The sequence below is a fragment of the Ovis canadensis genome, chromosome X (assembly GCF_042477335.2).
Source record: "Ovis canadensis isolate MfBH-ARS-UI-01 breed Bighorn chromosome X, ARS-UI_OviCan_v2, whole genome shotgun sequence".
NCBI lineage: Eukaryota > Metazoa > Chordata > Mammalia > Artiodactyla > Bovidae > Ovis > Ovis canadensis.
Genome location: NC_091727.1, coordinates 92,412,291 through 92,426,635, shown reverse-complemented (window position 1 = coordinate 92,426,635; position 14,345 = coordinate 92,412,291). Strand labels below are relative to the sequence as shown.

Sequence of the window (14,345 nt, the reverse complement as noted above, 5' to 3'; positions counted from 1 at the left end):
CGCTTTCCTGCCCAGTCCCGGCTTGCTAGTGGCTGATGCAGGCATCTGTGTTTCTTCTCCACTGGGAGCTACCACTGGGCATGTAATCTGTGGTGTTTAATTATTTATTTATTTTTCTTCCCAGTTATGTTGCCCTCTGTGGTTCCAAGGCTCACTACAGAATTGGCAGTGAGAGTGTTTCCTGGTGTTTGGAAACTTCTCTCTTTTTTAAGACTCCCTTCCCAGGATGGAGCTCCATCCCTCCCTCTTTTGTCTCTCATTTTATCTTTTATATTTTTTCATTTCTCCTTTTGAAGACAATGGGCTGCTTTTCTGGGTACCTGATGTCCTCTGCCAGCATTCATAAGTTGTTTTGTGGAATTTAGTCAGCGTTCAAATGTTCTTTAGGTGAATTTTTGGGAGAGAAAGTGGTCTCCCTGTCCTATTCCTCCACCATCTTAGAACCGCCTTCTTAACTTTAATTATAACATATAGATCAGGAATTAAGTAGACTCATCCTAAATGAATCTATGCAATAGATTTCAGGATAATTTTGTGACTTTTTAGAGTTGCCCACAAGGAGGAATAAACTATTTTAATATATTTTTCTAATAAGATTACCTAAATGTCATTCTAATATTAGGGAACATAAAGAATTCCATCCTGTCCTGGAAGAGTTTACTGTAGTTTTTTCTTTCCTTTTTTTTTTTTTCCTTCCTGTTTTACTCCCAGATGAAGTTTCTCTAAGATTCTAATATTATGCCAATCATATTCAGTTCAGTCCAGTTTCTCAGTCATGTCTGACTGTTTGTGACCCCATGAATTGCAGCATGCCAGGCCTCCCTGTCTATCACCAACTCCCAGAGTTCACCCAGATTCACGTCCATCAAGTCGGTGATGCCAACTAGCCATCTCATCCTCTGCCATCCCCTTTTCCTCCTACTCCCAATCCTTCCCAGCATCAGAGTCTTTTCCAATGAGTCAACTCTTCGCATGAGGTGGCCAAAGTTTCAGCTTTAGCATCATTCCTTCCAAAGAACACCCAGGGCTGATCTTTAGAATGGACTGATTGGATCTGCTTTCAGTCCAAGGGACTCTCAAGAGTCTTCTCCAACACCACAGTTCAAAAGCATCAATTCTTCATTGCTCAGCTTTCTTCACAGTCCAACTCTCACATCCATACATGACACTGGAAAAACCATAGCCTTGACTAGATGGACCATTGTTAGGAAAGTAATGTCTCTGCTTGTCACTATGCTATCTAATTTCATCATAACTTTTCTTCCAAGGATTAAGCATCTTTTAATTTGATGGCTGCAGTCACAATCTGCAGTGACTTTGGCACCTAAAAAAAAAAAGTCTGACACTGATTCCACTGTTTCCACATCTATTTCCCATGAAGTGATGGGACCAGATGTCATGATCTTCGTTTTCTGAATGTTGAGCTTTAAGTCAACTTTTTCACTCTCCTCTTTCACTTTCATCAAGAGGCTTTTTAGTTCCTCTTCACTTTCTGCCATAAGGGTGGTGTCATCTGCATATCTGAGGTTACTGATATTTCTCCTGGCAATCTTGATTCCAGCTAGTGCTTCATCCAGCCCAGTGTTTCTCATGATGCACTCTGCATAGAAGTTAAATAAGCAGGGTGACAATATACAGCCTTGATGTACTCCCTTCCCTATTTGGAACCAGTCTGTTGTTTCATGTCCAGTTCTAACTGTTGCTTCCTGACCTGCATATAGGTTTCTCAAGAGACAGGTCAGGTGGTCTGGTATTCCAATTTCTTTCAGAATTTTCCACAGTTTATTGTGATCCACACAGTCAAAGGCTATAGCTAATAAAGCAGAAATAGATGTTTTTTCTGGAACTCTCTTGCTCTTTTGATGATCCAGTGGATGTTGGCAATTTAATCTCTGGTTCCTCTGCCTTTTCCAAAATGACAGAATGATCTCTGTTCATTTTCAAGGCAAAACATTCAATATTACAGTAATCCAAGTCTATGCCCCAACGAGTAACTCTGAAGAAGGTGAAGTTGAGTGGTTCTATGAGGCCGTACAAGACCTTTTAGAACTAACACCCCCCAAAAGATGTATTTTCATTATAGGGGACCAGAATGCAAAAGTAGGAAGTCAAGAAACACCTGGACTGACAGGCAAATTTGGCCTTGGAATATGGAATTAAGCAGGGCAAATGCTAATAGAATTTTGCTAAGAGAACACACGGGTCATAGCAAACACCCTCTTCCAACAACACAAGAGAAGACTCTACACATGGACATCACCAGATGGTCAACATCAAAATCAGATTGATTATATTGTTTGCAGCCAAAAATGGAGAAGCTCTATACAGTAAACAAAAACAAGACCAGGAGCTGACTGTGGCTCTGATCATGAGCTGCTTATTGCCAAATTCAGAGTTAAATTGCAGAAAGTAGGGAAAACCACTTGACCATTCAGGTATGACCTAAATCAAATTCCTTATGAGTATACAGTGGAAGTGAGAAATAGATTTAAGAGACTAGGTCTGATAGATAGAGTGCCTGATGAACTATGGACGGAGGTTCATGACGTTGTACAGGAGAAAGGGATCAAGACCATCCCCATGGAAAAGAAATACAAAAAAGCAAAATGGCTGTCTGTGGAGGGCTTACAAATAGCTGTGAAAAGAAGAGAAGTGAAAGGCAAAAGACAAAAGGAAAGATATAAGCATCTGAATGCAGAATTCCAAAGAATAGCAAGAAGAGATAAAGTCTTTCTCAGCGATCAATGCAAAGAAATAGACGAAAAGAACAGAATAGGAAAGACTAGAGATCTCTTCAAGAAAACTAGAGATAACAAGGGAATATTTCATGCAAAGATGGGCTAGATAAAGGACAGACATGGTATGGACCTAGCAGAAGCAGAAGATATTAAGAAGATGTAGCAAGAGTACACAGAAGAACTGTACAAAAAAATCTTCACAACCAAGATAATCACGGTGGTATGATCACTCACCTAGAGCCAGACATCCTGGAATGTGAAGTAAAGTGGGCCTTTGAAAGCATCACTATGAACAAGGCTACTGAAGGTGATGGAATTCCAGTTGAGCTATTTCAATTCCTGAAAGATGATGCTGTGAATGTGCTGCACTCAATATGCCAGCAAATTTGGAAAACTCAGCAGTGGCCACAGGAATGGAAAAGGTCAGTTTTCATTCCAATGCCAAAGAATGCTCAAACTACCACACAATTGTACTCATCTCACATGCTAGTAAAGTAATGCTCAAAATTCTCCACACCAGGCCAAGCATATTAGATAATTATAAAATGTCCTGCCTTCAGAGAGTCTACAATCTAGTGGCAGTCTTACAAGTTAAGTCAGTGTCTGACTGAGTTGTTGTTCAGTCGCTAAGTCATGTCTGTCTCTTTGTGACCCCATGGACTGTAGCACACCAGACTTCCCTGTCCTCCACTACTTCCCAGAGATTGCTCAAACGTGTGTCCATTGAGTCGGTGATGCCATCCAAACATCTCATCCTCTGTCGTCCCCTTCTTTTCCTGCCTTCAATCTTCCCCAGTATCAGGGTCTTTCCCAGTGAGTCAGTTCTTCACATCAGGTGGCCAAAGTATTGGAGTTTCAGCATCCTGTTTCCTTTAATCTTTCCCCAAATCAGGGTCTTTTCCAATGAGTCAGCTCTTCACATCAAGTGTCCAAAATTTTGGAGATTCAGCTTCAGCATGAGTCCTTCTAATGAATATTCAGGGTTGGTTTCTTTTAAGACTGACTGATTTGATTTCCCTTGCAGTCCAAGGAACTCTCAAGAGTCTTCTCCAGCACAACAGTTTAAAAGCATCAATTCTTCAGCACTCAGCCTTCTGTATGGTCCAACTCTCACATCTTTACATGACTACTGGAGAAACCACAGCTTTGACTATGTAGAAACAACCAGTCCCAGTTAGAAAAGGGGAAACTGACACCTCTGGGAGTATGATCTCTAAGTTATAAAGAAATGGAAATGTATGGGTTTTATGATGTTTTAGGACATTTGGAGAAATTATTAATTGATGTTTTACTGATACATTGGAGCATTGTGAGAAAAAAGAGCATGAGACCCTTAAAAGTCAGTGCAAGGATGGAGAACAAGAAGGAGATTAATAATTTCAGGAAAAATAAAATGTTTTAAGAGAAAGTAAATGTAGTCCTTCTTACCAAGACTATTGCCCAGAATCATACTCTTGCCCCTTCCCAAACTAACCATATCCTCTAGCTGTGTTATCATTGAAGGAACAACTGTCTAATCACAAGAAAACTGGTGCAAGCTGGTTCAGCCCCAAAAGTGGGACAAAGGTTGTCCTACAGCTCATTGCTATCTCATTATAATAATAAGCTCTCTGCCCATCCACACTTTCATAAGTCAATCAACTTCCAAACCAGATGCCAAAGGACCATACAAGGGCAGGAGAAGTGGCACCAGAGTCCCAGGAAGAACTGATCCTTTTTCCAGAAAGCCAATACATAATAACCTCACTAACCTTGTCTTAAAAATCTTAATTTGATTGTCTCTTGTCAAGAAGATGATTTTTGAACTAAGATTCCACTTCTTCAATCTCTGGCCATTGAATAAAGCCCCTGCTGTTTCAGCCTCAGCATTGATTTCCTTATTGGATATGCAAATCGAAAGAGAAGAAGAACGTCCTTGAACTGAGCCAGAGGGTTTTCTGTTTAGCTAGGGGCTCAAGAGGTGGGGCCTGAACTGCACCAGAACTCAAGTATGGGTCCACAAATCTAATTAATTAACAATAATCAAAGTATTGTTGTTGTTGTTTAGTCACTGAGTCATGTACAGTTCTTTTGCAACCCCGTGGACTGTAGCCCACCAGGCTCCTCTGTCCATGGAATTTCTCAGGCAAGAACACTGGAACAGGTTTCCACTTCCTTCTCCAGGGTATCTTCCTAACTCGGGGATTGAACCTGCGTCTCCTGCTTGGCAAATGGATTCGTTACCACTGAGCCACCAGGGAAGCCAGTTCAAACTGTGATTCAATAATTAAATAATATTTACATCATTATTAAAGCAAAGATGGAATACAGTTGCCTTTCTGTACTTGGGGGTTCCCTATCCATGACCACAAATGAAAATACTTCTTAAAAATGTCCAGTTCACTTCAGTTCAATTGCTCAGTTGTGTGGACTTTTTGAAACCTCATAGACTGCAGCATGCCAGGCCTCCCTGTCCATCACCAACTCCCGGAGTTTACTCAACTCATGTCCATAAAATCAGTGATGCCATCCAACCATCTCATCCTCTGTCATTCCCTTCTTCTCCCACCCTCAGGGAGAATTACCCTCAATCTTTGCCAGCATCGGGGTCTTTTCAAATGAGTCCGCACTTTGCATCAGGTGGCCAAGATATTGGAGTTTCAGCTTCACAATCAGTCCTTCCAATGAACACTCAGGACTGACTGATCTCCCTTAGGATGGACTGGTTGGATCTCCCTGCAATCCAAGGGACTATCAAGAGTTTTCTCTCATACCACGTTTCACAAGCATCAGTTCTTCAGTGCTCGGCTTTGTTTATAGTCCAACTCTCACATCCATAAATGACTACTGGAAAAACCATAGCTTTGACTAGATGGACCTTTGTTGGCAAAGTAATGTCTCTGCTCTTTAATATGCTGTCTAGGCTGGTCATAATGTTCCTGCCAAGGAGTACACATCTTTTAATTTCATGGCTGCAGTCACAATCTGCAGTGATTTTGGAGCCCCCACAAATAAATAAATAAAATCAGGCACTGTTTCCACTTTTTCCCCATCTATTTGCCATGAAGTAATGGGACCGAATGACACGATCATTGTTTTCTGAATGTTGAGCTTTAAGCCAACTTTTTCACTCCCCTCTTTCACTTTCATCAAGAGGCTCTTTAGTTCTTCTTCACTTTCTGCAATATGGGTGGTGTCATCTGCATATCTGTGGTTATTGATATTTCTCCTGGCAATCTTGATTCCAGCTTGTGCTTCATCCAGCCCAGCATTTCTCATGATGTACTCTGCATATAAGTTAAACAAGCAGGGTGACAATATACAGCCTTGACACACTCCTTTTCCTATTTGGATTCAATGTCAAAGAATGCTCAAACTACCGCATAATATCACTCATCTCACACGCTAACAAAGTAATGCTCAAAATTCTCCAAGCCATGCTTCAACAGTTTGTGAACCGTAAACTTCCAGATGTTCAAGCTGGTTTTAGAAAAGGCAGATGAACCAGAAATCAAATTGCCAACATTCGTTGGATCATTGAAAAAGCAAAAGAGTTCCAGAAAAGCGCCTATTTCTGCTTTATTGACTATACCAAAGCCTATGACTGTGAGAATCACAATAAACTGTGGAAAATTCTGAAAGAGATTGGAATACCAGAACACCTGACCTGCCTCTTGAGAAATCTGTATGCATGTCCAGTTAGAACTGGAACAACAGACTGGTTCCAAATAGGAAAAGGAGTACATCAAAAATATCCAGAAAGTTCCAAAAATATGGGAACTCTATACACAGAATTTGCACTGTACTTCCAACTATTTACATAGTATTTACTTTGTATTAGGTATTATAAATAACCTAGGGAGGATTTAAAGTATAAAGGAGGATGTATGTAGGCTAACTGTAAACACTACACCATTTTTTACATAAAGAATTTGAGCATCAACAAATTTTGATTTCCTCAGTGGGGATGGGAGCATGGTCCTACTATGAAATCCCACTGCAGATACGTTTAGTGGCAAGAACAAAAAACTCTGATATAACCACATGAGAAAATTGGCTTGGGAAAGTAGAGAGGACTATAATATAAAAAGATAAATCTTTAAATATCATAATGTGTTTTCAATAGTCAGTAGATGATGTCTGAAGCTGATGAATCAAAAAGAACAACTTTTGTCATTACTTATAAATATGGCAGTTAATACCAATTGAAATAGCTACAGTAATTAAATTGATTGCCTCTCAAGAGCAGGAATTGGAGAAGGAAATGGCAACCCACTCCAGTGTTCTTGCCTGGAGAATCCCACGGACGGGGGAGCCTGGTGGGCTGCTGTCTATGGGGTCACACAGAGTCAGACACGACTGAAGCGACTTGGCAGCAGCAGCAGCAGCAAGAGCAGAAATAAGGGACAGGGAGGAGTGGGACAGATGAAGACATATTATTATTATAAGCCTTTTTGTTTTTTTTTTAATTATGTGCATGAATAAATTGGTAAAATATAAATTAATTTTCACTTTAAATAACATTCATAATTTAAACAATAAAGGAATATACAAATATTGTAAAATACCCTGAATATTCTGTTCACTTTCAATTAGCCAGAATATTTCATTAAATCTATAAGTTCTACTATAATATGTGCCTCATATTATTGGTTGAATGATCTATGGGTATTATGCTAAGCACATAGTATGGTATTATCTAGTAAACTTGTATGGAACTTATTATTTGCTAGTCTCTATTCTGAGTGCTTTTATATATACTATATTACATTATTTCATTTTATTTCATTTTCATAACAATCCTCAAGGTAGGTACATATAATATAAAATTTAATTAGATCATAAATCCATTGGGTAAGTAATATTCTCATTTTGAGGTTAGGAAACAGAGGCAGCAACAACCCAAACTATATAGCTGTTAAACCACTTAGGGAATGAAATCTAAGTTTTCTTGATTACAATGTCTTTGCTGACTGCTAGATAACATGATATTTATTAAGCAACTAGCATGGATTCTATCTCAGAGGTGGTACTCAGTGAATACTGTATAAGAATATTAATCTACATAAATAATTTCAGGATATTTTTATAAAAGACTCCTAACTGTGTGTAATAAAGGGCTGAATTTCTTAAGGTGAATAAACAAAATTTAAAATTTCCACAGGGTATCTGGTTCTTTATTTGATATAGCATTATCACCAGAGGCTTCCCTGGTGGCACTAGTGGTAAAGAACCCACAAGAAAATGTAGGAGATATAAGAGATCCAGTTTTGATCCTTTAGTTGGGAAGATACCCTGGAAGAGGGCATGGCAAACCACTCCACTATTCTTTCCTGGAGAATACCCATGGGCAGAAAAGCCTAGTGGGCTATAGATCATAGGGTTGCACAGAGTCAGTCACAACTGAAGTGACTTAGCACACGCACCCATTTTATAGTTACTTATCTGCATTTGTCACAGATACAATTTCTACATGATATTTATATGACTTAAACATATTTTTACTTTGTATCTCACTGTATATTCATTTAAAAAAGGAGGTAAACTTCACATATACTCATTTAGAAATTAACAGCAAAATTAATGCAGAAAAATATGTAAATAATGAGGTCTCTTTTTTTACTAGAAATGTTGTCTCTGTGTCTGATATAATATTATATATATATATATATATATATATATATATATATAGAGAGAGAGAGAGAGAGAGAGAGAGAGAGAGAATTTATAAAAGATAATGAAAGACAATGATAAGCATTTGTCTCCCAGTAGGGAGGATGAAGATATCAGGAAGGCAGAACAGGAGACTCACATTTTACCTTATACCTTTCTTTAGTGTTTTAATTTTTATGATTGTCATGCATTACTTGTATAACTGAATAGAATTAATTAATCAAAAAACAACCTTTTATTATGTTTAATATAATTAGAACATTTTTGTGGCTATTCTTTAGAGCTTTTGTATTTCCAACTTAATAAAGCATGATGATAGGCAGCCGGAATAAAATCAATATGGTACTTAAAAAATATGTACTTAATGAAGAAAATATGCATTCTGCTTACAAGCCATAAATAGGGAAAAATCAAAAGTGACTACTTTGCTCTGCTCCCTTAACAACTTATTTTAAAAACAAAATGTGTTTCTCACTTGCCAAAATTACCCAACAATGTGGCATATTAATGACTCATGAACACCAAAGAGAGTACATAATCACTAATATTTAGTAACAACATTAAAAACCTAAATCAAAATGAAAATTATGGGAACAGTAATAACAGTGATTTGATCTTTGATTTCAGAGACTCACATGCAAAGATAAAAGCAAATTAAATATTTTTTAAAACCATAGCCTGGATATGGCATAAGCCCTCATGGAGGAGGTCACCATTAACCCCATCATAAAGCAACCAGAACTTACATAGGACTGGGGAAACAGACTCTTAGAGGGCACAAATAGAACCAGGTCATACCATAACTATGAGCTTTGCCATGTACGGCCACCCAAGATGGACGGGGTCATGGTGGAGAGTTCTAACAAAATGTGGTCCACAAGAGAAGGAAATGGCAAACTACTTCAGTATTCTTGCCTTGAGAATCCATGAACAGCATGAAAATGCAAAAAGATAGGACAGTGAAAGATGAACTCCCCAGGTCGGTAGGTGCCTAATATGCTATGAGAGATTACTGGAGATAAAACTCCAGAAAGAATGAAGAGATGGAACCAAAGCAAAAACAACACCAAGTTGTGGATGTGACTGGTGATGGAAGTAAAGTACAATGCTGTAAAGAGCAAGATTGCATGGGAACTTGGAATGTTAGGTCCACGAATCAAGGCAAATTGGAAGTGGTCAAACAGGAGATGGCATGAGTGAACATCAAAATTCTGGGGATCAACAAACTAAAATGGACTGGAATGGGTGAATTTAACTCAGATGACCATTATATCTACTACTGTGGGCAAGAATCCCTTAGAAGAAATGGAGTAGCCATCATAGTCAACAAAAGAGTCTGAAATGCAGTACTTGGATGCAACCTCAAAAAAGACAGAATGGTCTCTGTTCATTTCCAAGGCAACCCATTCAATATCACAGTAATCCAAGTCTAGCTGAGAAAAGAAGAGAAGCTAAAGGCAAAGGAGAAAAGGAAAGATATACTCATTTGAATGTAGAGTTCCAAATAATAGCAAGGAGAAATAAGAAAGCCTTCCTCAGGGATCAATACAAAGAAACAGAGGAAAGCAATAGAATGGGAAAGACTAGAGATCTCTTCAAGAAAATTAGAGATACCAAGGGAACATTTCATGCAATGATGGGCACAATGAAGGACAGAAAGAGTATGGACCAAACAAAAGTGTCAGATATTAGGAAGAGGTGGCAAGAATACACAGAAGAACTATCCAAAAAAGATCTTCATGACCCAGATAATCACGATGGTGTGATCACTTACATAGAACCTGACATCCTGGAATGTGAAGTCAAGTGGATCTTAGAAAGCAACACTGCGAACAAAGCTAGTGGAGGTGATGGAATTCCAGTTGAGCTATTTCAAATTCTAAAAGATGATGCTAGTTAGTGCTGCACTCAATATGCCAGTAAATCTGGAAACCTTAACAATGGCCAAAGGAATAGGTCAGTTTACATTCCAATCCCAAAGAAAGGCAATGTCAAAAAATGCTCAAACTAACGCAGTTTCACTCATATCACATGCTAATAAAGTAATGCTCAAAATTGTCCAACTTAGGCTTCAACAGTAAGTGAACCGAGAGTTTCCAGATGTTCAAGCTGGATTTAGAAAAGGCAGAGGAACCAGAGGTCAAATTGCAACATCTGCTGGATCTTCAAAAAAGCAAGACCATTCCAGAAAAACATTTACTTCTGTTTCATTGACTATGCCAAAGCCTTTGACTGTGTGGATCACAGCAAACTGTGGAAAATTCTTAAACAGATGGAATACCAGACCACCTAACATACCTCCTGAGAAATCTGTGTATAGGTCAAGAAGCAACAATGAGAACTGAACTTGGAATAATAGACTGGTTCCAAATTGGGAAAGGAGTATGTCAAGGTTGTATATTTTCATCCTGCTTATTTAACTTATATGCAGAGTACATCATGTGAAATGTCGGGCTGGATGAAGCACAAGCTGGAATCAAGATTGCTGGGAGAAATATTAATAACCTCACATATACAGATGACACCACCCTATGGCAGAAAGTGAAGAATGAAAGAGCCTCTTGCTGAAAGTGAAAGGGGAATGTGAAAGGCCTAAATCTCAACATTCAAAAAATGAAGGTCATGGCATCCAGCACCATCCCTGCATGACCTATAGGTGGGGAACAATGGAAACAGTGACAAATGTTATATTATTGATCTCCAAAATCAGTGGAGTGACTGAAAATGCTTGCTCTTTGAAAAAAAAGCTAAAACAAACTTAGACAGCATACTAAAAATCTGAGACATTATTTGTGGACAAAGTTCCCTCTAATCAAAGCTATGGTTTTTCCAGAAGTCATGCATGGATGTGAGGGTTGGACCATAAAAAAGGCTGAGTGCCAAAGAACTGATGCTTTCAAACTGTGAAGTTAGAGAAGATCATGAGAGTCCCTTGGACTGCAAGGAGATCAAACCAGTCAATCGTAAAAGAAATCAGTCCTGAGTATCCATTGGAAGGACTGATGCTGAAGCTGAAGCTCCAATACTTTTGCCACCCAATTCGATGAGCTGACTCATCAGAAAAACTCTGATGCTAGGAAAGACTGAAAGCAGGAGAAAGGGACAATAGAGGAGAGATGGTTGGATGGTGTCACTAACTCAATGGACACGAGTTTGAGCAAGCTCAGGGATTTGGTAATGGACAGTGAAACCTGACATCCTGCAGTTCATGGGGTCACAAAGAGTTGGACACGATTGAGCGACTGTACAACAATTAAGTGTGCAACAGCATTATGTCTAAACTGTACATATCTTAATTTAAAAATATTTAATTTCTTAAAAATGCTAATAATTATCTAAGCTTCTGTAAGTCATAATCTTTTTGCTGTTGGAGAGTCTTGCCTTATGTTGATGGCTGTTGACTGATCAGGGTGTTGGTTGTTGAAGGCTGGCATGGCTGAGGCAATTTCTTAAAATAAGTCATTTGTTGTATTGACTGACTCTTCACAAATGAATTCTATGTAGAACACAATGCTGTCTGATAGCATTTTACTCACAGTACAACTTCTTTCAAAACTGGAGTAGGTCCTCTCAAACCCTGCCACTGCTTTATCAACTAGGCTTATGTAATATTCTAAATCTCTGTTGTCATTTCAACAGTCTTTACAGCATCTTCAAGAGTAGATTCCATCTCAAGAAACCCCTTTCTCTTCTGATTCATAAGAAGCAACTTCTCAATTGTAGAATTTTATCATGAGATTTCAGCATTTCGGTCACATCCTCAGGCCCCACCTCTGATTCTAGTTTTCATTCTATTTACATCACATCTGTAATAACTTCCTCCACTGAAGGATGGTTGGAATCAACTTCTTCCAAACTCCTGTGAATGTTGATATTTTGACCTCTTCCCATGAATCACAAATGTTTTTAATGGTGTCTAGAATGGTGAATCGTTTCCAGAAAGTTTTCAACTTGCCTTTCCCAAATCTATCAGAGATATCACTATGTAAGTCAGTTAGAGCTTTACAAAATGCATTTCTTAAATAATAATACCTGAAAGTCAAAATGACATCTTGATCATGGGCTACGGAACAGATACTGTGTTAGCGAGCATGAAGACATTAATCTCACTGCCCATCTCCTTCAGAGCTCTCAGGTGATTAGATAGGTTATCTGTGAACAGTAATATTTTGAAAGCAATATTTTTTTTTATGATCAGTAGGTCTCAACAGTGAGATTAAAATATTTAGTAAAACCATATCGTCAACAGATGTGCTGTCATTCAGAGTTTGTTGTCTCATTTAAAGAGTACAGGAACAGTAGATTTAGCATAAATCTTAAGGACCCTAGAATTTCAGAATGATAATTGAGCACTGGCTTCAGCTAAACGTCACCAGCTGCATTCCCACAAAAGGAGAGTCTGACCTTTGAAGCTTTGAAGTCAGGTATTGGCTTCTCTTCTTTAGCTATGAAAGTCCTAGAGGCATCTCTTCCAATAAAAGACTGTTTCTTCTCCACTGAAAATCTACTGTTTAGTGCAGCCACCTTCATATTTTAGCTAGATATTCTGGATAACCTACTACAGCTTCTACATCAGCACTTGTTGCTTCACCTTGCACTTTTATATTATGTACATGGCTTATTTCTTCACACCTCATGAGCCAACCTCTGCTACTTGCAGCCTTTTCTTCTGCAGCTTCTTCATCCCTCTCAGCCTTCCAAGAATTTAAGAGAGTTAGGGCCTTGCTCTGGATTGAGGTTTGGCTTAAGGGAATGTTGTGGCTATTTTTAGCTTCTATCCAGATCAGTGAAACCTTCTCCATATTGGCAATAAAGCTGTTTCAGTTTTTTATCATTCACGTGTTCACTGGAGTATTAATTTCCTTCAATAACTTTTCCTTTGCATTCAAACTTTGGCTAATCATTTGGCTCAAGAGGCCTAGCTTTTGGCCCATTTTGACTTTCCACACACCTTCCTCATGAAGATTAATCATTTTCAGCTTTTGATCTAAAGAGAGAGATACAGTACTTTTCCTTTCACCTGAATGAACTCTTTGAGGCCATCATGGGATTATTATTTGGCCTAATTTCAATATTATTTTGTCTCAGGGAATATGGAAACCCAAAGGGAGGGAAACAGATAGGGAAACGACTGGTCTGCTGAGCAATCAGAACACACACAGGCTTTATCAATTTAGTTTGCCATCTTATGCACTTCCCAGATGGCTCAATAGTAAAGATTCTGCCTGCCCATGCAGGAGATGAAGGCAGGAAATGTGGGTTTGATCCCCAGGCCGGGAAGACCCCCTGGAGAAGGCACTGGAAACCCACTCCAGTATTCTTGCCTGGAGGATCCCGTGGAAAGAGGAGCCTGACCAGCTACATTCCTTGGGGCTGCAGAGAGTCCGACACTGCTGGGAGCCAGCCTGAGGAACTCCGCCCGTGGCAAAGGTCATGAAGAAGGAGGCTCGGCATATGCAAAGGCGGGATCGAGCCTCAGGGGTCCCCCTGGAAATTCTTGAGCATCTACCCCCAAAACCAGAGTCTGCCTATTTTACTGCTTTATGCTTTCACTTACACTTTTGACATTTCATGGGGCTGTCCCCCATCACCTCTCTCTCTGGGAAAGAGTTAACTTACAGCTCCAGTTAATAAAATTCCTGGGCGTGACAAGAGTGTTTAGGTTCACAAACTCCTCTGGAAGTTCTCTAGCCTGCCTGACAGATTTGTCCGGCCACATGTGATTGTTCACAGCCTCCCAACCGTGAGAGGCACGAGATGCTTTAACTTTCTAAATACAGATTCTTCTGAGAAGTTAGAAAATTATTAGTATAGTATAGTGGATTGATTAGAAATTATACTGGTGAAGAGTTTTCATTTATTGGGCCAATATTTGCTGCTAAGTCTCCATATCCCCTGCCCTTATACACATTAATGAATATAACTAGCATGTAGGAGAAATAAGTATTAAACTTT

General features: G+C 39.0%; 1 pseudogene; it reads right to left on the bottom strand.

The window, feature by feature from the left end:
• Window positions 1-11,725: 11,725 nt before the first annotated feature.
• On the bottom strand, window positions 11,726-14,109 carry LOC138930812 (tigger transposable element-derived protein 1-like; annotated as a pseudogene).
• Window positions 14,110-14,345: the final 236 nt, after the last annotated feature.